Raw genomic sequence first — 26,517 nt, 5'->3', positions numbered from 1 at the left:
GGACAGAGACCTGGGGAGGGAGGTAGTGAATAAAAGAGTTCAGGCCAGTGTAAAGAGAAAGACCACGTGGAATGTCAGAGTCACGATACCAGGGCAGAACATTTTACTTTTTTATCCAAATATTTCTGCCATTAAAAAAAAAATGTTTAAGCATATCCTGAGAGTGAAAAAAAAAATGTGTGTAGGTACTTATTCTGAACTTTTAAAGTCTAATATATGTACAGGCAAGTACATATATTCAGATTCATAGATTTTTACAAAATGAACACACCCACGTATCCAGCACCCAGGTCCCGATCAGTCCCCTGGAAGTCCCCCTCCCCATACCGCCTCCTAGTCGCTCCCCCAACAAGGGTACCGCTCACCTGACTTCTAAGGTTCATTTTGCCTCTTTTAAACATCATGTAAATGGAGTCACACAGTACGTTCTTTTGCCACTGGCTTCTTTTGCTCACGTCTGTGTATGTGACTCTACCACAATCTATCCATTCTGCTGTTGATGGGCATTTGTGTCATTTCTGTTTGTGCCATTGTGTCTTTTATTATTTTTTTCTCACAGTTCTCTTAGATAGGAGTGGAATCGCCCCTGCTACTTTTTGATGTGTGTGTCGTGGGATGTGTATTTGGAAATGGTGTTGACTAAGGGTTGCAGGTCGATATGGAAAGCAGGTTCTTCCCTGACTTGTGGAAGAGAAGTGAGTGAATGATCCGTGAACTTGTCTGTATGCTCACAGGGCCTAAGAGTGCTACTTCCAAATGTAAATTCCGGCATGGTACACTGGTGAAGGATGCAGTCTTGCTTTCTCCACACTCAGGGCAATTTGTCACTATGATTTCTTCCTCTTTCATCCCTCAGTGGGTCAAACTTGAAGCCATCAATGAGAATTAAGAATCCTCATTTATTTCATTTTTTTCCCCTCTTCCTAAGTGAGAAAACCCAGATGGAAGTCTTTGATGTTCAGGTTTACATTGCCGTGTTTTTCTCATGCCAGGCAGCAAGCCATCTTGACCACACACCTTGGTTTCATGTTTTCATTGATTGGAATTGTGATTCAAATAGGGCCATGAGGGTCTCTGATGATTGCCGAAGAGCTCAGATCTGTCAGCTCAAAAAGGAGCATCTGTCCACCTTCCTGGAGTTCCCTCCCCACTTAATGCCACTCACTCCTTCTACCAAGTGCCAAGGTGAATGTCATCTTTCCAGCCCTCCCTGTGCCACCAGGTCTCCCACTTAACATGATGTAGAAACTCAGGCCATTGGAGGAACACTGGAAGCAGGTCTGTGTATTATCATGCACAGTCTCCTGAATTACACGTAGAATTCCAGCTTTTCATCCGGTTTGCAGAAATCTTAACAAGACACCTAAAGTCACATTGACATCAGGTGACATCACTTTGACATCTGTGGATATTGGCTGATTGGCACTCCTCTCATTTTTTTTTTTTTTTAAAGAAAAGCTCTCTAAAGAGAAACTTTCTGCATGAGAAGCGCTGGGAGACATGGGAGCAGGTTATCAGACTCTTGGCCTGTCTTGAGAGATAGAATGTTCTAGAAGGTACTGCTGTAGAGGGCAGGATGGTGTCACTTACGTGATCCTTGTACTAGACCGGCTTGGCTGGTATTTCCAGAGGAGCAAAATTCTGCGAAGTAAAATTTAGCATGGCTTTTCCAATGGGAGTATTTTCAAAAAGGGTGCAATTTCTTATCCACAATTCCCCAATCCAAAAAACTCCAAAAACCAAAAGACGATCTCATATAGAGATAAAACCTAACCTGAACTGACTTCAGTTTGAAGTCCTAATTTACAGTTTTCATTCATTCTACTTGGTGTGCATTTGAGTATGTTTTGCAGCAGAAATGTTAGATGTGCTTGATGATGAGGTGCTGCTTCAGCTCCTGACTGTTAGGTCTGCGTTGTAGTCCTGTCAAACTTTTAGGTGCATGGAAGTCGTCTTGTTAACAGGATGGTTCTGGTCCAGCAGGATTTGGGTGGGGTCTGGGATTCTGCTTTTCTAGCTAGCTTCTAGGGATTCTCCATGTGGTAAGTTCATGGGCTAAGGTTGGAATATCCAGGTTAGATCATAGAGACATCTTGTTATCATTTTTCTTTTCCTTAAAAATCAGATTTATAGGGGCTGGGTCTGGTGGTTCACGCCTATAATCCCAGCACTTTGGCAGGCTGAGGCCGGTGGATCATGAGGTCAGGAGTTCGGGACCAGCCTGGCCAACATGGTGAAACCCCGTCTCTACTAAAAATACAAAAATTAGCCGGGCGTGGTGTTGTGCGTCTATAATCCCAGCTACTCGGGAGGCTGAGGCAGGAGAATCATTTGAACCTGGGAGGCGGAGGTTGCAGTGAGCTGAGACTGCACCATTGTACTTTTATTTGAGACTCTGTCTCAAAAAAAAAAAATAGGTTTATTGAGGTATAATTTATTTGTAGCAAAATTCACCCTTTTGACATACTGGTCTGCAAGTTTTGACAAATGGATGTAGTTGTGGCCACCACCCAAATCAATATATGGGACAGTTTCATCAACCCTAAAATACCCCCACAGTGCCCCTCTTGAGTCAGCAGCCCACTTCCCCAGCCCCTTCAACCACTGATCTGTTCTCCATCCCTACAGCTTTGCCTTTTGCCGGAGGTCATATAAATATAATTTCACAGTATGTAGCCTTTTGAATGTGGATTCTTTTACTCAGACTTTGAGATTCATTCATGCTGTTGCCTGTGACAGTAGCACCTTCCTTTTTGGTGTTGAGCAGGATTCCATGATATGGATGGACCAGGGTTTGCTTCCCAGCCGAAGGACATTGGGATGCTTCCAGTTTCAATGATTATGAATAGAGCTGCTATAAACATTGGCGTACGGGTTTTAGTGGGAACATTTCATTTCATACATTTCATTTCTCTTGGGTAAATTAACCCAGGAGTGAGATTGCTGAGTTGTGTGGTAGGTGTATGTTTAATTTTATAAGAGGCTCTCAAACTGTTTTCCTAAGTGGTTGTACCATTTTACATTCCCGTCTTTGCGATGCCTCTAAAAGCCCTGGGTTCTGAATTCCAAAGCACGTCTGGCCTCGATGGCTTAGGATTAGGGATGTGGATCTATGGAAAGGAATGGAAGTAATAATGTTAAATCCAAGTCAGAGAAATAAGAAAGATTAAGGATGTCATTCAAAGCTATGTGCCTGCACTAGAGAGAGAGAAAGAAGGGGTTCTCTTGGGTGGGGTTCCACCCCTCCCTGGTAGTTCTACCATTCCCCAGGAAAAAGTCAAGCTCTGAGGCTGTGAGACCCATGATCTTTACCCTGTTCTTCACCACTGCAACCCCAGTGTGCGGGACAAAGCAGGCGCCCCATAAACGTTTGCTGAGCAAATGAGAAAAAGTGCCTGTCTTCACCCATTAACTAAATTGTATAACATCTGATCTACCCTTGTGCCAACGTTTTAGGATTTTGGTGGGTTTTAAGTGCAGGGGGTTGAGAGACTGTCCATGAGATTATCAGACCAATGAAGGTTTCTGAAATGTTAGTGCTTGAGTAGATTGGATGCAGTGGCCCCTTGAGAATGAAGTCTTTCTTCAGGGATGGAGTGGGAGGCATCTGTTGGGTGCGTAGGGCTTATGTCTCCCCCCTCCCTGTTTCCCCCCCAGTAGCAAGCACACATATACACTTTCTCAGCAATAAAAAGCACCGCCGGGAAGGTGGACTCCATCCAGAAATGATCAGAGCCTAAGAGCCGTGCAGTAACGCATTTCCGAGAATGCCAGCTCAGCTCCTGAGAAAAGGGCTGGATGGGATGGTGCCTGCTCTGTAAGAGGGCAGAGATGAGAGGGAAAACACTCCGGACTCCGGGTCAGACTGGCCCAGGTTCACATTATTCACCAGCTATGTTATCTTGGGCACCAGAGCCCATTTCTTGACATGCATGATGAGGATATTCCTTCTAGTAGCATCTCCCTTGGAGGGCTCTCAGGAGATTAAATGGGGTCGTGCGTGAAAAATGGCCAGCACAGTCTCCAGCACAGAGAAAAACCCCAAAACACAAGAGCCATAATACCAGGGAGTCATTTTGGTTCCAGTGTTCTTTTTTTGGAAACTGGCTAGAAAAGAGGCTTTCTGGGTAGGAATGGGAGCGAAGCACCCCCCCCGCCCCCCCGCGACTGGTCATTGTGGATTGATTAACCTGAGCGTGGCACTCTTTAAAGCCACCTTTGGACATTTTGCATTCTCCGTTCTCTCTGGAAGCTTTCAGGGGAAAAAAAATTCGTGGCCACTTGACCCATTTTTCTATTCCCTTGGGTCTAAGATAAAATTAATTCTCTTTCCTCCTTTGGTCCCTCCCTCCGTCTGTGGGTGACAAGGTGAGGGAGTTTTAAAGTATATAATTAGCTTCCCTCTTCCCCTCTTCCACGCCCTGTCTCTTCCTTTGGGGCCAGTCAAGAGTGTAGCCCAGGATGGCCACCCCAGGTGTCCACTGCAAACTCAACCGAATAACTTGCTCAACTTTTGGTTTAGAATTTAGGTACCTCCTTCCCCTTCCAAACTTTGGTCTTCTTTCTCTTCACTCTGTAAAAAAATAGGAAAAACAAGGAACATTCCTGGTGAGGGAACCAGATGGGTGGGCACAGCAACTTGGGTTTCAAAAACCACTGGGCCTTAGTTCTTATCTGAGTAGGGTGATCCTTCAGCCAGGGTTGCCTGGGACTATCCTGGGCTTAGCATCTCTGGAAACTCACAGTCCTGGGCAAACTGGGACGCTGGTCACCCTAATGGTGAGTTCTTAACACCTGAGAGAGAAGAATGGTGCAAGAGATGGTGCCATTGACCAAGAAAGGGGGAGAGTCAGTTACTTATTCCCTCTGAAAAGCCAAGACTTTTTATTGGAAAGAATGCAGCTTTTAGAAGCCGTCTTTAAGGCAGCTAATACAAGAGAGATTCCAGCTATGAAGGGAAATGCCTGAGTTAAGTCCGGATCAAGTTTTGACATCTCGCTTCGGTCAGACACGGCTTTATCTGCTGTTCAGACTGGGAGCAGCCGTGAGTCTTCCTTAAAGGTGCCTGTTGCTCAGGCTGCACCTGCAGTTAGAAATTAGCAGCCTCCCACCCCCAGCCCCCAAATAACAGTATTCAAGAGTCCCCTCTCTGGAGCCATGAGGGAAACCCAACTTAGTCACCCACTTGCCAGTAAATAATATTCAGGCTGTTAAGTTCTGTTCTCATTTTAGGCCTATGTGTAAAAAAATATATGTAATTTTAAACTGATTTTTAAAGTATTTTCATACGAGCAGCATTTGCAGGAGGGTGAAGTCTGGATGTTACCTTTTTGTAAAAGTGGATGGATTTGTCTTCAATGAGACTCTGGGGCAGACTTAAAACTTGGCCCGCAGTGATGTTACATGGATTCTGATCTTCCAGAGTCTGTCATGTTCTTTTATCTCCATGATCTTTATTATATTCTTTAGTGAGAATGATGGGCATGGTGTGTGTGGGTGGGAGGGCTATGCTGACCATCACTGCAATGAAATGTGTTCGTGGCATGTTGTGGCGTCTGCATAGGAATGTGTCTTTTGATTAATAGCATAAGGAGTGGAGGCTCTAAGGAGGAAAAGAGGAGGGAAGGTGATATTGGATGGAGGGGAAACATATAGAGCTTGGGAACGGGCCACCCTGGCTGCAGATCTCAGCTCCAGCTCACAGTTGTGGAGCCTCAGTCTTCTCCTCTGTAAAACGGGGACAGTAGTCCTATGTCCAAGGAATTGTAAGAAGGTTAAAAGATACTGTACCCAGAAAGCACATGGCATATATAATCATCCTGTGAAGTAGCCAACTCAGTGAATTTTATTTATTTATTTATTTTGAGTCAGAGTCTCACTCTGTCACTCAGGCCGGAGTACAGTGGCATGATCATGGCTCACTACAGCCTCGACCTCCTAGGCTCAAGCAATCCTCCTGCCTTAGCCTCCCGAGAAGCTGGGACTATAGGCATGCACCACTGTACCCAGCTTTAACAATATAAATTTAACCTTCCTTGTTTTTGAGCTTTTTCATCTTTTGGGACTTGCACCTTTTTTTCCCACTCAACTGTCTATGTATATATATATGTATGTATATATATGTGTATATATGTATGTATATATATATATGTATATATATGTATGTGTATATATATGTGTGTGTATATATATATATATATATATATTTTTTTTTTTTTTTTTTTTTTGAGATGGAGTTTTGCTCTTGTTGCCCAGGCTGGAGTGCAATGGCGCGATCTCGGCTCACTGCAACCTCCGCCTCCCGGGTTCAAGTGATTCTCCTGCCTCAGCCTCCCCAGTAGCTGGGATTATAGGTGCCTGCCACCACGCCCAGCTAATTTTTGTGTTTGTAGTAGAGACGAGATTTCACCATCTTGGCCAGGCTGGTCTTGAACTCCTGACCTCAGGTGATCTGCCCGCCTTGGCCTTCCAAAGTGCTGGGATTACAGGCGTGAGACACTGCGCCCAACCCTCAACTGTATATTTTTAAGATTCATCTCTGTTGTTGAGTGTAACTGCTGGTCTTTTACTTTTCTTTGCTATATAATATTTTATTCTGTGATGATACAATTTATTCATTCATTTTCCTGGACGATGGGCATTTGGGATGTTTCTAGTTTAGGGTAGGGGATTGTTTGTTTGTTTGCTGTTATGAACAATGCTGCTGTAAGGAATCAATAATTTTGAATGAATGAATTCGAGGTGTTAATTTTAGTCTGTGTACTTGGAAATCTAGCTTCTCCTAGAATCAGCTGAGATTCATCAGCATTTATGGCAGGAGCTAAGCCATTTCACAGTTTACTCATTTTCTCTAAGAGTCTGGGTCAACCAGTTAGCTCTTGGTCCTGCTTGTATTCTGAAAATCAGAACCTGTGGTTTAGACACTGGCAATTGATATGGTTGTAGAGAAGCAGCATGGTTGAGTTGAGAGCGTGGATTCTGGAGCTAGGTGGCTGGGGTTCAAATCCCAGCTCTGCTAGTCACTGGCTGTGTGATCTTGGGCAAGTCACTTAAGTGTTCTGTGCTTCAGTTTCCCAGTCTGTCCCAGTGGGGATTCTAATAGCTCCAGTGGGGATCCTAATAGCTCCTATCTGGGGGGATTAAATGAGTTAATACATCTGATGTTTAGAATGGTGCCTGACACTTAGTAAGCACTAAATGTGTTTATACATGGAAGAGTGGATAGATGGATGGACTTATGTGGGTGGCCATATTTGGGCTTCTCTGACCCAGTGCTGAGAATAGTGTGTGGCACACAGTAGGTGCTGCGTAAGTGTTAATATTCTGCTCTTTCTTGCCAAGTCTTTCAACTCCCTTGATCTCTGTTGTTTTTGGTGTCTGTGTTGTTAACCCATTCTTCTGAATGATCAGCTCAATCACTTTTGTTCCAATATATAAACCAAGGAGAACACAATCACAAGGTCTCATTGATTGTCCATACTAGAATTCCATGATTCCTAGGCCCAAGCAGGAATTTCCCCATGTCTCAGCAATCCTTCTTCCATGTTGCTAATCTTTTTCTCTCATTTGCTATGCCCCAATGCCAGACTCTCCAATCTCCCCACAGCTTCCCCTTCCTCTAACTATACTGTCTGTAGTCTTACCTTCTCCCTAAGGGCACCATCTTTAAAGATATCAAGTACTTCAGAGCAGCAAATATAGGTTAGCTTCTGTGAGGGTCTTATAAGGACATGGAGTGTTTGGGTCTTACACAAATTGGAATGGTCAGAAATCTTTAGAGACTTGAGTTGTCTTTGAAAGTTGTCAGAATGCAAATTTTTGACTTGTGGCCTGTTTCTGATCACAATGCAGTCTTTTAAATTATGGATCATAGCTGGATGTTTGTAGTTTGGGGGGATGGAGGCATCTCCTGCAGTTAGTGTTGGATGGCTGGGTGGATGGATGGATGGATGGATGGTTGAACAGATGCATGGATGAGTGGATGGATGGATGGGATGAAGGAAGGAAGGATGGGTGATTGGATGGGTAGGCGGGTGGATAAGTAGATTGGTAGATGACTCGATGGGTGGGTGGACAAATGGATGGGTGAATGGATGACTAGATGGATGGATGACTGGATGGGTTGGTGTATGAGTGAATATATGGCTGGATGAATAAATAGGCAGATGACTAGACTGGATTGAGGGGTAAAAATATAGATGACTGGATGGGTGGATGAGTGGATGATAGATGGTTGAATGGGTGGGTGGATGGGTGGATGTTGGATATAAGGGTGTATGGAAGGATAGTTGTCTATGTGTGGGTCTCCCTGATATTTGGTGTTCTGTTTGACTTGGGAATGACCAAGTCTCTCCGCTTACCACCTTATTTGTACCTTTTCCAATATCAAGTGAATTTTGCACACTTTTGTAAAAATCAATAAGACTGTATGCTTAGGACTTTGGGAGGCCGAGGCAGGCAGATCACAAGGTTGGGAGATAGAGACCTTCCTGGCTAACAGGGTGAAACCCCATCTCTACTAAAAATACAAAAAATTAGCCAGGTGTGGTGGCGGGCACCTGTAGTCCCAGCTACCTGGGAGGCTGAGGCAGGAGAATGGTGTGAACCCAGGAGGCGGAGCTTGCAGTGAGCCGAGATCACACCACTGCACTCCAGCTTGGGCGACAGAGCGAGACTCCATCTCAAAAAAATAAAAATAAAAATAAATATTGTATGCTTAGGTTTTACCTGTGTAATTAGAAAGCTCCTGGAGGGTAGGGGACAGTGATTTGCCTTCCTCACATCCCCTCAAAGTTCCTGCACTATATCATGCATAAGTATTTAATTGAGTAATGGTGAGGAAAGTAAACAGTGTTATTGAACAAAGATTATTAAAATTCTGGAAGCACCTGGTTTTGTTTCAGCACTGGGACTGAAAGTGGAATTCCTTGGATTTTGCTCCATTGGTGGATAGGATAGTATGTAGTGGTGGACTGGTAGACTATTTCTCTTCCAAGCGGATTGGGTAAATGCCCCAGATTCTTACCCACTAGCCAGAGATTACAGATTACTGATTGATATGGTTTTTCTCTGTGTCCCCACCCAAATCTCATCTCAAATTGTAATACCCACATGTCATGGGAGGGACCTGGTGGAGGTGATTGGATCATAGGGGTGATTTCCCCCATGCTGTTCTTGTGATAGTGAGTTCTCATGAGATCTGATGATTTTAAACTGTGTGGGCCTCTTTCCTCTCTCTCCTCTCCTGCTGCCATGTAAGATGTGCCTTGCTTTCCCTTTGCCTTCTGCCATGATTTGTAAGTTTCCTGAGGCCTCTCCAGCCATGCAGAACTGTGAGTCAATTGAACCTATTTTCTTTATAAATTACTTTTATAGCAGTGTGAAAACGGACTAACACACTGATGTAGCAGGGTCCTTTAAGGCCTCATGTGATCTGGTCCCTGTTTTGTCTTTGATCTCATCTCTTTCATTGTCTACCTTCCTTTCATTGTCTACTGTCTCAGCCCTGCTGACCATTTTTACTCACACCCACGTCATTCGCATTACGTGACGTTCCTTCTCTTCAGCATAAGCTATTTCCTCTGCTTGCATCACTGTTTCTCCAGGTCTCCCCATGGCTAACTCCTTCTCTTCATTTAGGTCTCAGCCCAAAAGTTACCTCCTCCAAGAGGCCTATCCTCTTCATTTACTGAACATCTAATGTACAAAAAAGAATATAAAATATATGTATACTCTCTCATCCACAAAAAATCTCTGAAGACATTTTAATGCACTTCATCCCATACCTTTTTATGGATGGAAACTTTTAGGAACACATTTCAATGCCACTAGGTATCCTTGAAAAAATAAGGGCCACCATGTATAGTTGCACAGGTTGTGCACTGCACAAAGATAGCATGTCACATATCATAAGTATCATGGAGCTTGTATGTCTATTATTTCAGTACCCCAGCTGCTAAAAGCTTAAGTATCTTGTTCTAGCAAGATGAAGCTATTATGACAATTTTTGACAGAGAAAGGGGTGTTTTGTTTAAGTTCACAATCAGAGAAATGGGTGTCTTGTTTAATTTCACAACCAGAGAAAGGGGTGTCTTGTTTAAATTCATACAGTGGTGCTGTATGGGTTGGTGGCAACCCCAGAAAAGACTGTTGTTAATATCTGATAATGTTCCACTTTATACATGTATTATATTCATGTAACAATCTCTAGCTGTTTGTTTTGCCATTATAAATAACAGTGCAGTAAACATCTCTGTGTGTGAATCTCTGTCCAAGGTTCTGATAGTTTTCTGAATGAAATTCTTGTCTATATATGGCACTCCAAGCCCATAATTGAAACTCTGTTGTTACCACTTTCTTTGAATCTGTAGAAGGAATTTTGAGAACAGGTGACTGGTATATTCAGGATGTTGATGACAAGGAACAGAGAAAGAACAGTTAAATGGTTTGGAATTTTTCCTGGGCTGCATGTAAAGCAGTGCTTTTGAACTGGGAGCAATTTTTCCCCCAAGGGGACTTTTAGCAATGTCTGGAAACATTTTTGGTTGTCACGAATGTAGGGGGAGGGGACAAGATGCTACTGGCATCTGGCTGGTAGAAACCAGGGATGCAATTCAGCATCTTAAAATGCACAGGACGGCCTTTCTCAGTAAAGAATTCTCCAGCTCCAAATGTCAGTAATACCAAGGTTGAGAAATCTTGATGTAATAGATGTCATGGGTTTCTTCAAGGGGAGTGGGTGGATTTAGGGTTTTTGGGTGACTTAAATTTAATTTACAGTTTGTCTTCCTAGCTGGGTGTCTAAGCCAGCTTTCTGTGAACTTTAGATCCCACACAAGAAGCAACAGGCTTGCTACCGACAGATTCGTTGATGTAAATATAGATGAGTATATAGAAGGAAATCTCACCCAGAGTTGGAAAATGTTGGAATGAAAACTGCGGCGGCCTCCCCTTCTCTCTCCTTCTCCTTCTGTTGCCCAGTTTGAAAATCGTGCCTTACTTTCTTTGGTCTCCTGGCATGGTGAATGCTGCTGGTATGGACTGTGTTTCTATATTCCCTTGGTCCCCACGTCCTTAGGAATGTAGAGGGGAGAGACTCTGGAGCATATCAGCTTAGAGATGGAGGGGAATGGGGAGGAGTGCGTTCATTCATTCATAAATGTTGACTGAGCACCTACTGTATGCCAGATGAATGGGAGGAGGTGAGGGCAGGGAGGTGACAAGGTTGGCTTGTTCTGAGCTTTGTGAACTATGGTGAGGATTTTGTTTTTTTCCAAAGGAAATGGAATAACCACTCCTTTTTCCCCCCGATATACCTAAACTTTTTGATTTTCATAACAAAAATGGGCTTCCTTTTGTATATTTGTTTTGAGACCAGCCATTTTTCCACCAATACTGATCACACTGCAGTGAGCGTCCTGGTAGAGAAGTCTTTGCACACTTCTGTCACTGTTTCCCTGGACAGATTCCTGGAAATGGTATGGCAAGGTCATATGTCAGGCCTTTGGGCCAGGTTGCAAGAAACGGGAAGTCTGTGCCCCTTCAAATTCCAAGGCCCCCTTTCCCTGACCACGTGGCCCAATCAGGCTTGCCCTCCCTTGATTTTACATCTTCACCAATCAGATAAGTGAAAGTGGAATCCTGTTGTGGTATCATGTGCATTTCTTTGGTGACTTAAGACATAGAGCATTTTTCAGATCTCTGTGGGCTGTTTGGATACCCTTTCCTTTGTTTTCTCAGGCACATTCTTCACCGATGTCTTTGGGGGATTGAGCAAGTTTCTGTCGAAATTGAGGCATGTCATGGCTCTGTGTGGGGCTTGAGGCAGTCCAGTGTAGTGGAGGGAGGGACGCTGTGGAGCCCGGCTGCCTAGGTTCAAATACCAACTCTGCTTATTTCCGTTCATATCATTTTAGGCAAATCGCTTAGCCCCCTGGGCCTCCCTTTCCTCATCAGTAAAAGTGGTATAACATTAGTGCCTGCCTTGTGGGGTGGTTGTGAGGATTCAAGCAGCACTCAAAACAGTACCTGACACACAGTGGGTGCCAAATAAGAGACTGATGTATTAGTGTTATAGGTATCGGCCTCCTCCCTCCCCAGTGCAATAGTGTGTGTGTGCCTCTGTGTACCTCTGTTGGTGCTGACAAGCCCTTTTTAAAATTTACTTTTAGAGGTGAGGTCTCACTCTGTCCCCTAGGCTGGAGCACAGTGGTGCGATCATGGCTCACTGCAGCCTCGACCGCCCGGGCTCAAGCAATCCTCCCAGCTTAGCCTCCTGAGTAGCTGGGACTATAGGTGTGCACCACCACACCTGGCCCTTTGACAGCCCCTTTATTTCAAAGCGAAATGGCAGCCACATGATTTAGTGCAAGCTCTCCAAGCTTTAGGACCAGCTGTAACTCCTCTAACTGACCAAACAGGATTCCCCATGTCCTCAACCCCCAAAACCTGATGAAAAGCAAGCAGACCATTTTCCACATTCATGACGGAAAGGCCCTTCTCTTGGCCCCTGCCCTTGCTCATGTCAGGATTTCACTCCATCCCTGATAAAGAGGAAGCACCATGTCCCAGGAGGACATGGAAACTCTCTGCTTTCTGGTGAATAGTTATAATAACAGTAGCTCCTCTCTATGGGGAGCTTATGAGCCCCTAAGATTTATGAGAACTGCCCTGGCAGTTTATGAGAACTTCATCCCAGCCCCCAGAGCTTATGGCACTTATTTTTGCCCCCAGTTTGCAGATGTGCACACTGAGACTCAGAGAGCTAACACTGCTTGCCAAGGTCACACATCTAGCAAATGGAGAAACTTTATGAGACAGGTGAAGGCACAGCAAGGACAAAAACCCAGAGGGAAAAATACTCATGTTTTCTCCGGGAAACCATTTGCATTCCAGAGAGGTTGGTGTGCGAAGTGGGCAAGAGATGTCACGGGACGATGGTTAAGGGACAGAGTCTGAGCTCAACTAGGACTAGGTTTCTTCCTTTCCTTCCTTCCTTCCTTCCTTTCTTCCTTTCCTTCCTTTCCTTTCTCTTTCCCTCCCTCCCTCCCTTCCTTCTTCCTTCCTTCCTTCTTCCTTTCCTCCCTTCTTCCTTTCCTCCCTTTCCTTTCTCTTTCCCTCCCTCCCTTCTTCCTTCCTTTCCTTCCTTCCTTTCCTTTCTCTTTCCTTTCCTTCCTTCCTTCCTCTCTCTCTCTTCCTTCCTTCCTTCTTTCTTTTCTTTCTCTCTCTTTCTTTCTCCTTCCTTCCTTCTTTCTTTTCTTTTGTTTTTTGAGATGGAGTCTTGCTCTGTTGCTCAGGCTGGAGTGCAAGGGCACCATCTCAGCTCACTGCAACCTCTGCCTCCCAGTTCAAGCAGTTTTCCGGCCTCGGCCTCCCAAGTGGCTGGGACTACAGGCACGCGCCACCACGCCCAGCTAATTTTTGCATTTTTAGTAGAGACGGGGTTTCACCATGTTGGCCAGGTTGGTCTCGATCTCTTGACCTCGTGATCCTCCTGCCTCAGCCTCCCAAAGTGCTGGCATTACAGGTGTGAGCTACCACGCCTGGGCTAGGACTAGGTTTGTATTGGTGGTGTGACCTTTGGGAAGCTACCTAACCTTAACCACTGTTTCGTCATCTATAAGATAAGCCGTGTAGCATTTTCTTCCAGGAATGTTGCAAGGATTAAATGGATGGTGACTATAAAACATCATGTGTGGCACATAGTAAATTCTCAGCAGATAGTCATTGCTGGTCATTTACTTTTCTCTAATGACCAGCAAGCTCTTAATTTCCTCCTTGGCATGGGCACTGGGACATAGATGGACAAAACACAGAGAGAAATAAACACACGGACAAAAATCCCTGCCCTGGTGTGGCTGATGTTCTGGGTGGGGAGAGAGAGTCCAAGGACCAGATAAACAGGTGAAGGATAGTTTGAGTGTGGTAAGTACTAAGGCTTAAAAATAAAGATCTCCCAGGTGATCTTAGCTGCATTTGGAGGTGACAGGAGATACAACTGAGAAACTGAGATAGGAGGAAACCCAAGGGGAGATGTGGGCTTGATTTAGGGTGATCTGAGGAGTAGGAGAAGTCAGGGGCTGGTGTGGAGAGGCTCTGATGGTTCTGTCTGGGGAGTGAAGCAGGGATTGGTTGGGGAGACCCAAGGGGACAGGTGAAGGCCCCTGAGCAGGTGGCCAGTGCTGAGAAAGGAAAGGTGGAGGACCCAAGTGAGTTCCTAATTTCTTTGTTGCTCCCCTAAAGTGTTTGTCTCACCCTTGGCCATAGGTCTTGGATCACTTACAGATGCAGACCAGGCTAGGCTCAGTGGCTGGTGCCTGTAATCCCAGCACTTTGGAAGGCTGAACCCAGGAGTTTGAGACCAGCCTGGGCAACATGGTGAAACCCTGTCACTACAAAAAAATACAAAAATTGGCCGAGGGTGTTGGCGCATGCCTGTTGTCCCAGCTACTCGGGAGGCTGAGGTAGGAGGATCTCTTGAGCCCGGGAGACCTATGCTGCCAAATAAGGTAGCCAGTAGCCACACATGGCTATTGCAATTTTAGAAATTAATTACAGGCCACATGTGGTGGCTCACACCTGTAATCCCAACACTTTGGGAGGCCAAGGTGGGCAGATCACGAGGTCAGGAGATCGAGACCATCCTGGCCAGCATGGTGAAACCCCATCTCTACTAAAAATACAAAAATTAGCTGGGCATGGTGGTGCACACCCATAGTCCCAGCTACTTGGGAGGCTGAGGCAGGAGAATTGCTTGAACCCAGGAGGCAGAGGTTGCAGTGAGCTGAGATTGCGCCACTGCACTCCAGCCTGGGCAACACAGAGAGACTCCGTCTCAAAAAGAAAAAAAAAGAAAGAAAGAAAAAAAGAAATTAATTACAATAAAAACAGCCCCTGAGTTTCACTGGCCACATTTGAAGTGCCTGATGACCCTGTGTGGCTTAGTGACCACTGTGCTGAATAGTGCAGATCTAGAACATCTTACTGGACATGTTGCCAGGGTCCCTGAACCAACAGAATCAGCATCTCCTAGGAGCTTGTTGGAAATGCAGAATCTCATCCCCTACCCCAGACCTGCTCAATCCCAATCTTCTCTTCAACGAGATTCCTCAGGTGATCTTGGCTGCACCTTCTAATCACTTGGAAGCTTTAAAAATGCTGAGGCTGGGCACGGTGGCTCACATGTGTAATCCCAGCACTTTAGGAGGCCAAGGCAGGTGGATCACCTGAGGTCAGGAGTTTGAGACCAGCCTGGCCAACATGGTGAAACTCCATCTCTACTAAAAAAACCCAGGTGTGGTGGCACACGCCTGTAGTCCCAGCTACTTGGGAGGCTGAGGCAGGAGAATTGCCTGAACCTGGGAGGTGGAGGTTGCAGTAAGCTGAGATGGCACTGCTGCACTCCAGCCTGGGTGACAGAGTGGGACTCTGTCTCAAAAAAAAAAAGAAAAGAAAAGAAGAAAATGCTGATGCCCTAAGCTCCACCCCCACAGATGCTAGAGAGATTTGTCCAGGGCTTCCCCTGGAGTGGGGAATGTTTGAAAACTCCCCAAGGGTTTCTAAAGTTCAGCCAGAGTTAGCAGAGAGCCCATCAGGGGGCTAAGCAGGTAGACTGAAGTTGGAGCTGTGTGACCTTGGGCAAGCCACTTACCCTCTCTGAACCACAAGCTTCCTTCTCTCTAAAACTAGAGACCTGCTGGCACCTCCCTCCCAGGGCTGTGAGAAGTAAACGTGGGATGATTCAAAGTGTTGAGTAGGGTCAGATGCAGTGGCTCACATCTATAATCCTAGCACTTTGGGAGGCTGAAGTGGGAGGATTGCTTGAAGCCAGGAGTTTGAGACCAGCCTGGGCAACATTTAAACATTACCCAGGTATAGTGGTGCATGCCTGTAGTCCTAGCTGCTTGGGAGGCCGAGGTGGGGGGATCCCTTGAGCCCAGGAGTTCAAGGCTGCAGTGAACAATGATGGTGCCACTGCACTCCAGCCGGGGGGACAAGAGTGAGACCCTATTTCTAAAAAAGAAAGAAACCCAAAATGCTCAGCAGGTGCCTCGGATTGATAGTAAGCAGTGCCTGTGTAATAAGCATGAATTTTAAAAAATGAGGTCAGCAGCCTTAGAGCTAATGGTTAATGGGTTTGGGTGTGGGATTTTTTTTTTTAATTTTTAAAACATTGAGATAAAATTCCCGTAACATAAAATTGACCGTTAACCATTTTAAAGTGTACAGTTTGGTGGCATTTAATACACTCAGTGTTGTGCAACCATCACCTCTCTCTAGTTCCAAGACCCCAAAAAGGAGACCCTGTACTCACTGAGCGCTCACTCCCTGTCTCTCCCCGCTCCCCCAGCCCCTGGCAACTACTAATCTTCTGTCTGTATAGATTGACCTATTCTGGTTTTGGTCGTTTTTGAACTCGCCTTCCCTGGCCGACAACCTCTCGCCATCCAGGTGAGACTGTGTGAAAGCCCAGCTCCCTGCATTTCTGGGTCTTCCTTTCCCCACTGGGGGCTGCCCCCACCTGTTTCCCCCTCTGGGCACCCTGGTTCTACTCATCAGCCTGGCTTAATCCCAGCAGCAGGTCCATGTTCTGCTCTCCTGTGGCTGCCACAAATGAGAGGTTTCATCTCAGCTGGGTTTCTCCTAGTTAAATATTTAATAAATAAGACCTACAACTTGTGATGCTGGGAGTGTTTGATAGTGAAATTAATGATGGGGAGAGAGTGGCAGGTGGCCCACAGGTCCATGCTGGAGCTGGGATGAGGCGCCCTGGGCAGGCGTCCATGCCACTAATGCTTGGGAACCACGGTGGGCCACGCCATCCCATTTACCCCAGCCAGGGCCTCTTTTTTAGCACTGTGTCCAGCACAGGGTAGCCGCTTGATAAATATGTGTTAAAGAGAGACTGCATGTGTAGGGAAGAAGGAAAAGACAGAGGAGATAAAGAAGAGACAGAGAGAAAGAGAGATGAGAGAGAAAGAAAAGTGGAAGGTGAGAGACAGACAGAGATGGAAGGGGAGAAAAGGACTTGGATGGAGGAAGTGCAAGGAAGGCAATGGTGAGGGAAAACAGAGAGAGACAAAGATGGAAGGGACAGAGGGAGATGAAGGAGAGGGAGAGAGATGGAGGAAGAAGGGAAATACAGAGAAAGAGAAAGAGAAAGACAGAAAGAAGAGAGAGAATATTGTTTCTTGTATCTTCCCCTTCTCCTGTTATCTTTGACCATCTTTTTTTTTTTTTTTCTTTTTTCTGTCTCTCCAGTTCTCATTTCCTTACCCTCGCCGTCTTGCCAACTCGTCATCTCTTTTCATTTCCTGTGTCTATGTTATCTTTTAATTTTCTGTCTGGGTATTTTCCCCTTTTCTCTTTCTCAGCATAAACTGTTGCTTGGTGTATGGGTCTTCTTTTTTTTTTAGTCTTTAGCTGACGTGTGTGTGTGTGAGAGAGAGAGAGAGAGAGAGAGAGACAGACAGACAGAGAGAGAGAGAGAGACAGAGAGAACAAACCTAGAGAAGAGTGTAGGAACATAGATTAATATTTTAAAGACCAAACCATGAAGCGTACACCCATTTCACCCAGGTCAAGAGCCACAGGGCCACCATCAGATTCTCCCTCATGCTCATCCTCAATCACAGCCACTCCTTCCCTCCTGGAGGAACCACTATTGGAGATTGTATGGGAACCATTCACTTGCTTTCCTGTGTGGTTGTACCACCTAAGTACGCATCCTGAAGCAATATAGTCAGATACTATGTGGTTTTGAGTTTTATATGAATAAAATCATGTGAGAGGAGTTGTTTTGTATTTTGCTTCATTGGTTTGCACTTACCTTTGTGAGATTTCATCCTCACTGTGGTCACTGCAGCTCCTTCATGATCATGTTTATTCATTGATGATGAGCATGTGACTTTGTTCTCTTTTGGGCACTGGCATAAGCAGCTTTGTTGGTTGTTTATGGATTCTGCTGCTCACGTGCAGGAGTCTCTCTGGAGCACATCGCTCTGTATGAAATTGTTGGATACTAAGATTTGTACATTTTCACTTTGACTAAACACTGCCAAACAATTTTCCAAAATGCTTGTGCTAATTTACACTCCTGCCAGTGGTGGGTGAGCATTCAAGATGCTTCACAACCTTGTCAACACTTGGTATTGTCAGATTTTTAAGTTATAGCCTTTCTCATGGTGATTTCTCATTGTGATTTTAGTTTGCATCCCCCGATTACAAATTAGAGTGAACATAGTTTAAAATATTTATTGACTATTCAAGCTTGCTTTTTTGTGAAGTGCCTCTACATGCTCTGTCCATTTTTGATTAGGTCACTTTTTTTAAAAAAAAAATATTGATTTGTAGGTGATCCTTACATAGCATGGAAACTGATTCTTCATCATTTTATGTTGTGCAATATTTTCTCTTGGTTTGGCTTTTGATTTCTTTTTTATAATGTCTTTTGATCACCAACAGTTCTTAATTTTGATGTGGTTGATTTTAGAAATCTTTTCCTTTATAGTTTGCGGGCTTTGTATCTTATTTAAGAAAATCATTTCTACCCTGAGGCCATGGATATATTTTATGTTATTTCTGAAAGTTTTACAGTTGTGTTCACTGTATGTCTTTAATCAGCTTGGGATTGATTTTTATGTGTGGTGTTAGGTAGGGGTCCAATTTCCTTTTTATTCCATAAGAATTGTCCCAGCATCATTTATTAAAAAGCCCATTCTTGCCCCAATGATCTGCAAGACAACCTCTTGACTGTTTAACTTTTACCTTCTTTCATCTGTTCTGTTTTTATACTCAACCTTTGAAGCCACAAATATTTATTGAGTGCCAACTATGTGCCAGGCACTGAGTTACAGTGACGGACATGACAGATGCAATCATGGCTTTCATGGAGTTTACAGTCTGGCAAGGATGACATGTAAATAGCTATTACTACTTATAATTTAAAATGTTATAGGCCTTGCAAAAAGGGACAAGTCTGGCTTGCTCTAAAAGAAACATGTAAAACAACATCTTCCAGGGAAGTGCTGATAAACTGAGTCTTTAGTGGGCCTCTGCTATTGTAGGGGTGGGAATGGTGGAAAAGATGTTTTGGCCACAGGGAACAGCATGTGCGAAGGTCCTGTGGAAGGTGCTTAGGAGTTTGATATTTATCCTAAAGGCACTGTCAGGCTACTGAAGCAGTAATACAATGATTTTATGTCTGTGAATGGTTCCACTGGTTGCTGCATGGAGAATGTATTGGAACAGAGCAAGAATAAGAAGCCATGAGACCAATTAGGAAATGATTTCACTCATTCAGGGAAGTGTGCCTTGGGCTGGCATGGTGGCTGTGGAGATGGAAATCATTGATCAGATTGAAAGATATTTTGAGCTGGCATGATTTTTCCCCTCTCTCCCCTCTCTCTATCTCTGTTTCTTTTCTGGTTGTGTTTTCTGGGTGAGAAAAGCAGTTTGTGATCCTGCCAAGGGTATGTGCTCTGGAGGATGTATTTGCCACAGATGGTCTTTGGAATTCTGGCCAAGAGAGTCACTGGACAGCCCCTGGCCCCCAGGGTTTCTGGAACCAATTCAACAATGACTGTTTATTAACAACAGCAAGGATGAGTTGCTAGCCTTTCCTTCAGAGCACCTTTTAACTGTTACCTTACTTTGTTACCCAAACCGATACTATGAAATTGGTGGGGGAGAAGTGGAAGGGTTTTTATCTCCATTTTTTATAGAATGGGGGAAGTTAATTGGCACTCTTGAAATCACACAAAAGATGTTGGTTTCGAGATTGGTTTCTGGACTTTCAGCCCAATCCCAATTACTCAAGCTCACACACCGAATCCCCAAACACACTCTTTTGCAAATAATTTCCCTACTGAGGGGCTTCTGGCCAATTTAAAAGGTCCCTATTTCCTTGCCTATAAAATGGGAATGAAAGTAAAAATATCTACCTGTTGACTTGCTGTGAGGTCAGCGGGCCTGACACATGGTGTGGACTCATTATATTTATCTATGTGAATCCCTTAGTTCCCTTTACTTGCAAGAAGTGGAAAACTCAAAGGGGCTTAAATAAGAAGTGGGAATTGTATTGGCTCATGAGACTGAAGAGTCTCAGGAGTGTCCAGCTTCAGGCTTGTTTGGATCTAGGGATCAGATAACACCATTAGGCCTCTGTTTCTGTTTCTTGGCTCTACTTTTTGCAGCTGTCTCCATTATCCATGACTTAGCTGCACTTCCAGCCCTCCAGTCTGCCCAAGACCATATTCAGAGAGAGATTCTTCTCTCTTTTTCAGCCATCTTCCCGGAATTTTCAGCAAATGCTTTCTTGCTTTTGATTGGCTGTTGCTGAGATCATGTGCTCATGCCAGAACCAATCACTGTGGGGAAATGGGAGGTGGAGAAGGGGGTGCTCTGATTGGCTTAGGCTTGGGTCACATGACTTTACGGAGTTGGGGTGGAGCCAACTTCTCCAAGTGGGGAAGAGCAGTCTTCTTAAAGGTGTATTAGGATATGCTTGCTGCTGTAACAAGCAACCCCCAAGTCTGCAGTAGCTTAAGGCAATACGAATGTACTTCTCACTCACCCTAAATCCAATCAGATAATCAGCAAGTGGCATTCCATGTGGTGATTTCAGGACTCGGCTCTTTCCATCTGTGACTCCACCATCCCCTAAGAATAGAAAGTCCTTCACTTCTGGCCTGTAGGAAAAGAGTATGAAGGCTCACACAGAAAGTTTTGGGAGGCCACATATAGAAGTAGTGAACCTCACTTCTGCCTGCATTCTGTGGACTGGAATTTCATTCCATGGTGTATGAGAGAGGGTCCCAGTAGGAAACGGAAGACACACACCAAGAATCAAATTAAGAGATAGCTTAAGAATCAAATTAAGAGATAGCTTACAAAGGTGTGGGCCCTTACTGAAATAGAGAAGGAGGAAGAGAGGAAGGAGGCAGAGACAGAGAGACTGAGACTCACAAAGACACACACACACCACACACACACACACGTTGAGAGAAAGAAGGGGGGAGAGAGAGAGAGAGGGAGCATTTCCTAACAGGAAGCTGGCAGAATAAATGTTCCCCATTGTCCAAAGCCAGAGGGCTGGGAGCCCAATGAGCCCATCCACACAGGTCAGCACCCCCATGTGACAGTCCTAGAAGGGTAAAGAAGGAAGGAGAGTGGATTTGGGGTAATGGAAGACAGCCAATACCCGTGGTCCATCTGACTGCAGGGGGAACTGAGAAATTCAGTCCATGGAGAAGAAGGTTTAGTGGACACGTCACTTTGTCTTTTTCACAAAGTGAAACTAGGTTCTCAGGTGGAAAAAAGAAAAAGAAGGTTTGCCTTGCTGCTATTCTTTTTTTTTTTGAGACGGAGTCTCACTCTGTCACCCAAGCTGGAGTGCGGTGTCGCGATCTCGGCTCACTGGAAGCTCCGCCTCCTGGGTTCACACCATTCTCCTGCCTTAGCCTCCCGAGTAGCTGGGAGTACAGGCACCTGCCACCACGCCCGGCTAATTTTTTTGTATTTTAGTAGAGACGGGGTTTCACTGGTAGCCAGGATGGTCTCCATCTCCTGACCTCGTGATCCACCTGCCTCAGCCTCCCAAAATGCTGGGATTACAGGCGTGAGCCACCGCACCCGGCCTCCTTACTGCTATTCTTATTATTGGTGGTAGCAGTGGTGGTGATGGTTAATTGGTTCTTAGTTCCCTCTACATGCCAGTATCTGCTCTCTTCTTTTTTTCTCCCTTACTTCTTTCCTTGTTCTGCAAATTCTTTCCCTTTAAGTGAAAATCTTTCCGTATTCTCCAAGGGAGGTAAATTCTATGCCAAGCTTGAGTATGGGGTCCTCTGCTTGGATAGCTGTGTCCTCCAGGAGATAATCAAAGTGGAACTGAGATAGTGGGGGTCTCTGTAGGCAGTCTGTGCCCCTGGCAAGCCCCTCACCTTAACCTGAGGCTGGGTGGGGAAAGGTGCCTTGATGGAGTCAGAATAGAAAGCAAGTGATCGCTGCCTGAACCAAGCAGTCACTTTCCTGGAGGTGAAACCTAGAAAAGGTCCCTCAGGCTGGGTCCAGGGAGGTGGACTTGGGTCCCAGGGGCAGGAAGCAACCTGCCCCTCACCTGCTCCTACCTCTTTGTAGCCTATCTTGGCAACCAGAAGTAGGTATACAAGTGACATTGAAGCTGGGCATGTTAACAATGGTGTGAGCCCACCTGACTCCAATCTGGTCCAGCTGTACTGGCCGTGCATCCTCGTCTCCAGCCCCCAGGGTCAGCCCAGCGGCTGTAACAATGGTCTGTCCCCTCCCCGCCCCACCCACTTCTTTGAACTCCTCCAAGGATCTGTGATGATAGGGCTGTCACTGTCTCAGCTTCCACCATTCAAGCTTAACCGGCCTTCTTCCCCTCCATGGAGAACGGAAGAGCAACCCCTCATTGCCTCTGGCAGCTGACCAGCAGGTCCCTGCCTTCTGCCCACTCCCAGGTCCAGGGCAATGAGGTGAGAGGTAGACAGGACCAAGTTCCCCAGTGCTGTCTTCTAGGTCCACCTATCATGAGAGCCATGATTCCTAGTTTTTATCACCCTCTCCCCAACTTTGCCAGCTCTCCACTTCTGGCAGTGATGGCTGCCCATGACTTCACCTTCCCGTGCCTCAGTTTCCTCATCTGTAAATTAAGGACAACCCCGGTAATGAGAGTTTCGGTCAATATACCAAGCACCTCGCTTGCATCAATTTGGCTCATCCTTTCAATGCCCTGAGGGGTGGGTACTGTTATCATCCTGTGTAACAAAAAGAGGAAACCGAAACAGAGAGAGGCTCACTAGCTGAGGTCTTGCACCCCTCAAGCGACAAAAGTGGGATTTCAACCTAGGCTATCTAGATTCAGAGTCTGTGCTCTCAATGAATAATAACAACAATAATAATATTGTCCTAATCCAATGAGTTTTTGATCAGATTCAATACAAGAGCATAGAAAGAAAAGCTTAGCCCAGTGCCCAGCACATGGTAAGAACTCAACATGTTATTTATAATAGTAATAAGCCATTTTATGTTATGTAATTATATATTCATAGATAAATATAGTTGACTCTTGAACAACAGGGGTTGGGGCAATGACCTCCTCTGCAGTCAAAAATGTGTGTATAACTCTTTTTCTGTATTTTTTAGAAATTTTAAAATTAGAGACAAGGTCTCGCTTTTGTTGCTCAGGTTGATCTTGAACTCCCGGGCTCAAGTGATCCTCCTGCGTCAGCCTTTCAAAGTGCTAGGATTACAGGTGTGAGCCCCCACACCCAGCCTGTGTATAACTTCTGACTCCCCCAAAGCTTAACTACTAACAGTCTACTCTTGACCAGAAGCCTTACCAATAACATAAATAGTCGATGAAGACAGATTTTATATGTTATATGCATTATATACTGTATTCTTATAATAAAGTAAGCTAGGGAGGAGAAGGTATTATTTTAAGAAAATCATAAGGAAGAGAAAATATATTTACTATTCATTAATTGGAAAGGGATCATTATAAAGGTCTTCATCCTCATTGTCCTCACATTAAGTAGGCTGAGGAAGAGGAGGAGTTGGTCTTGTTGTCTCAGGGGTGGCAGAGGTGGAGGTGGAAGGGGAGGCCAGAAAGACAAGCACGCTTGGTGTAACTGTTATTGAAAACAAATCTACATAAGTGGACCTATAAAATTCAAACCTGAGTTGTGCAGGGGTCAACTATATATGCTACAAGTACGTAATATGCTAATATAGTTGTATGTTATTGTTATAGTATGGGGGTCAGAAAATGTTTTCTGCAAAGGATTAGCTAGAAAATGTCTAGTAAATACTGTCTCTTTGGGACCACTCTGCTCTACCATTATAGCAAAGGCAGCTACAGGCAATAGGTAAATGAATGGGCATGGCCATTTGCCAATAAAACTTTGTTTACACAAACAAGCCACGGGCCAGAGTTTGTCAACGGCTGGTATAGTATATGTTATTATATATTAGCTTTACTTTTTCTGTTGCTTTGTTTATATTCTTCTTTGCCCTTCCTTTCTTAAAGGCCAGCCTTTCTTTCTCTCTGTTGGTCTGTCTTTTAGGACAGCATGGCAGGCCACTGGGACGTGGGCTCTCCTGACTCCAGGCTTGTTTGTCTGATAAGACATGAGGAGTGAGAGTGGCAGGACTCTGAGCTCAGGCCTGTCCTCCTCCTCTTCCCTCTCTTCCTTTTTTCTTTCCTCTTTCCTCTTTTCTTCCCAAGCTCCAGAAGTTGCCATTTTCCTTTCCCATTGCTAATTTTCTCTGCCTTGGGAGAAAACCTGAGAAGATCACCTGGAGAAGCCCACGAGCATCTCTGGCCTCACTCACCCAGCTCCTGCCATTCTCTTTACTCTTCCTCAGACACACCAGGCACAGTCCTACCTCAGGGCCTTTGCACTGGCTGTTTCCTCTGTCTGCATTGTTCTTCTCTCAGGTGACCTCATGGCTTCTCCCTCCTCTCCTTCAGGACTTCACTCAAAGGCCACCTTCTCAGCATTTGCCTCCCACCCTTCTGCCTTATTTTCCCCTTTGGAACTTTTCACCTTCTTACTTATTCATCTGACTGCTATCTGTCACCCTACATCACTATGATCTCCACAAGGGAAGGTGATTTTATTCGTTTTTTGTTCTGTTTTGTTTGAGATGAGGTTTTGCTCTTGTTACCCAGGCTGGAGTGCGGTGGCACGATCTGGGCTCACTGCAACCGCCGCCTCCCGGATTCAAACGATTCTCCTGCCTCAGCCTCCTCAGTAGCTGGGATTACAGGCACCCACCACCATGCCCGGCTAATTTTTGTATTTTTAGTACAGATGGGGTTTCACCATGTTGGCCAGGCTGGTCTCGAACTCCTGACCTCAGGTGACCCACCCACCTCAGCCTTCCAAAGTGCTGGGATTACCGTGAGCCACCGCACCTGACCTTTCGGTTTTACCCACCAATGTGGATTAGAACAGCCTAGATCAGTGGGTGGCATGCAGTAAGCAGTTGATAAATATGTGTTGGATGAGTGAGCACTGCGGCTTCTGTCATTGTGTTGCTGAATAGCATTCATCTGGAAATAACCACAGTTCGTTTATCCATTTACCTGTTGATTGGCATTTCTGTTGATTCTCGTTTGGGCCATTATGAACAAAGCTGCTGTGAAATACTTGTACCTTTGCCCAATTCTTCACTTGGTGAATCCTTATAAATCCTTTAGGCCAGGTGTGGTAGCTCACGCTTGTAACCCCAGCACTTTGGGAAGCCGAGGTGGGAGGATCGCTGGAGGCCAGGAGTTCAAAACCACCCTGGATAACATAGCAAGACCCATCTCTACAAAAAATAAAAAATTGGCCGGACGTGGCAATGCATGCCTGTAGTTCCAGCTACTTAGGAGACTGAGGTGGGAAGAGTGCCTGAGCCCAGGAGTCAAGACTGCAGTGAGTGATTGCGTCCTGCACTCCAGCCTGGGTGACAGAGTGAGACCCTGTCTCTAAAAATGACAGCAACAACAATAATAAAGCCTTTAGGTTTCCTCTTAAAAGGTACACGCTTAGAGCTTTTCCTGACCCAGCAACTCACCCCAAGTCTGAATTAGACTTCACCCCGTTTCTTTCATAACATTTATCACAATGACATGTTTATTTTGTGGGGGCGGGTGGCATTCTGGCCAGAACTGTCGACTTCCAGAGTGAAAATATGGAAGAACCAAATAAAACACAACACACACATTTGCACAACAGCTCGAGGGAGGTGCTTAGTTCTCTGAGTTTCCAAGAACAGAGAGACGAAGATTTGTCTGAGGAGGAAAAATCAGGGACTGCTTCTTGGAGGAGGTGGACTGTTGGTGCCCCATCCACCCACACATTTGCAGATGTGGTGATGAGAAGATGACTGTCATGAGGTCTCTGAGCCCAGGGGGCCCATGGTTGAGTGCAAAGATAGTGGGGTTGACAAATAATCATCGTATAACAAAAGAAAAGCCACCACAATTGCATAATGGAAAGGCGGCTTCTATAGAACATTCAGATCATAGTTGAAGGCATGTCACACTGTGTTACCCAGTGGCCACTGTCAGAGCCAAAAGTGAGAGTGGATGAGAGTTTGGGCGGGTAACAACTGAACCAGGTACAACATCACCTCCATGAGGGCTCAGCTTTATCTATTTTGTCTTCTGTTGCATCCCCAGCCCTTAGAACACTGCCTGGTCCATCTTTGCTGTGTGAATAATAATAAGGAACGATCGCTGTGTTGAGTTTGGGCTGTGAATTCAGACTGAGTTTGGTTGCTGCGCAGCCACTACTAGCTGCATACCTGATTATGAGTCTCAGTTTTTTTTCCTCCTCCATAAAATGGGCAGAAAAGAGTCCTTGCCTCATAGGGCTGTGTTTAGCAAACACTGAAGCCTCATAGGGCTGTGTTTAGCAAACACTGCAGGAGTATACACGGTGGCCAAGGCACTGTTCAAGACACAGGAAGCAGACAGAAGTCCCTGCCCTCTGGGAGCTTACA

The 26,517-nt window shown here is 45.2% G+C and overlaps 1 protein-coding gene and 1 long non-coding RNA gene across 6 annotated transcripts in view; one reads left to right on the top strand and one right to left on the bottom strand.

Annotated features, from left to right (window-relative positions):
- Nucleotides 1-26,517, top strand: part of CACNA1A (calcium voltage-gated channel subunit alpha1 A) — a 409,889-nt gene that overhangs the window by 112,797 nt on the left and 270,575 nt on the right. The gene's annotated exons all lie outside the window — the stretch shown is intronic.
- LOC134760694 (uncharacterized) lies at nt 2,707-4,575 on the bottom strand. Its single transcript, XR_010138574.1, has 2 exons — nt 4,534-4,575; nt 2,707-3,110 (listed from the first exon to the last, which is right to left on the bottom strand). It is a non-coding gene; the product is annotated as an uncharacterized LOC134760694 (long non-coding RNA).

The sequence above is a fragment of the Pongo abelii genome, chromosome 20 (assembly GCF_028885655.2).
Source record: "Pongo abelii isolate AG06213 chromosome 20, NHGRI_mPonAbe1-v2.0_pri, whole genome shotgun sequence".
Lineage (NCBI taxonomy): Eukaryota > Metazoa > Chordata > Mammalia > Primates > Hominidae > Pongo > Pongo abelii.
The sequence above is the reverse complement of the archived record's forward strand: the minus strand, read 5'-3'. Positions and strand labels throughout refer to the sequence as shown.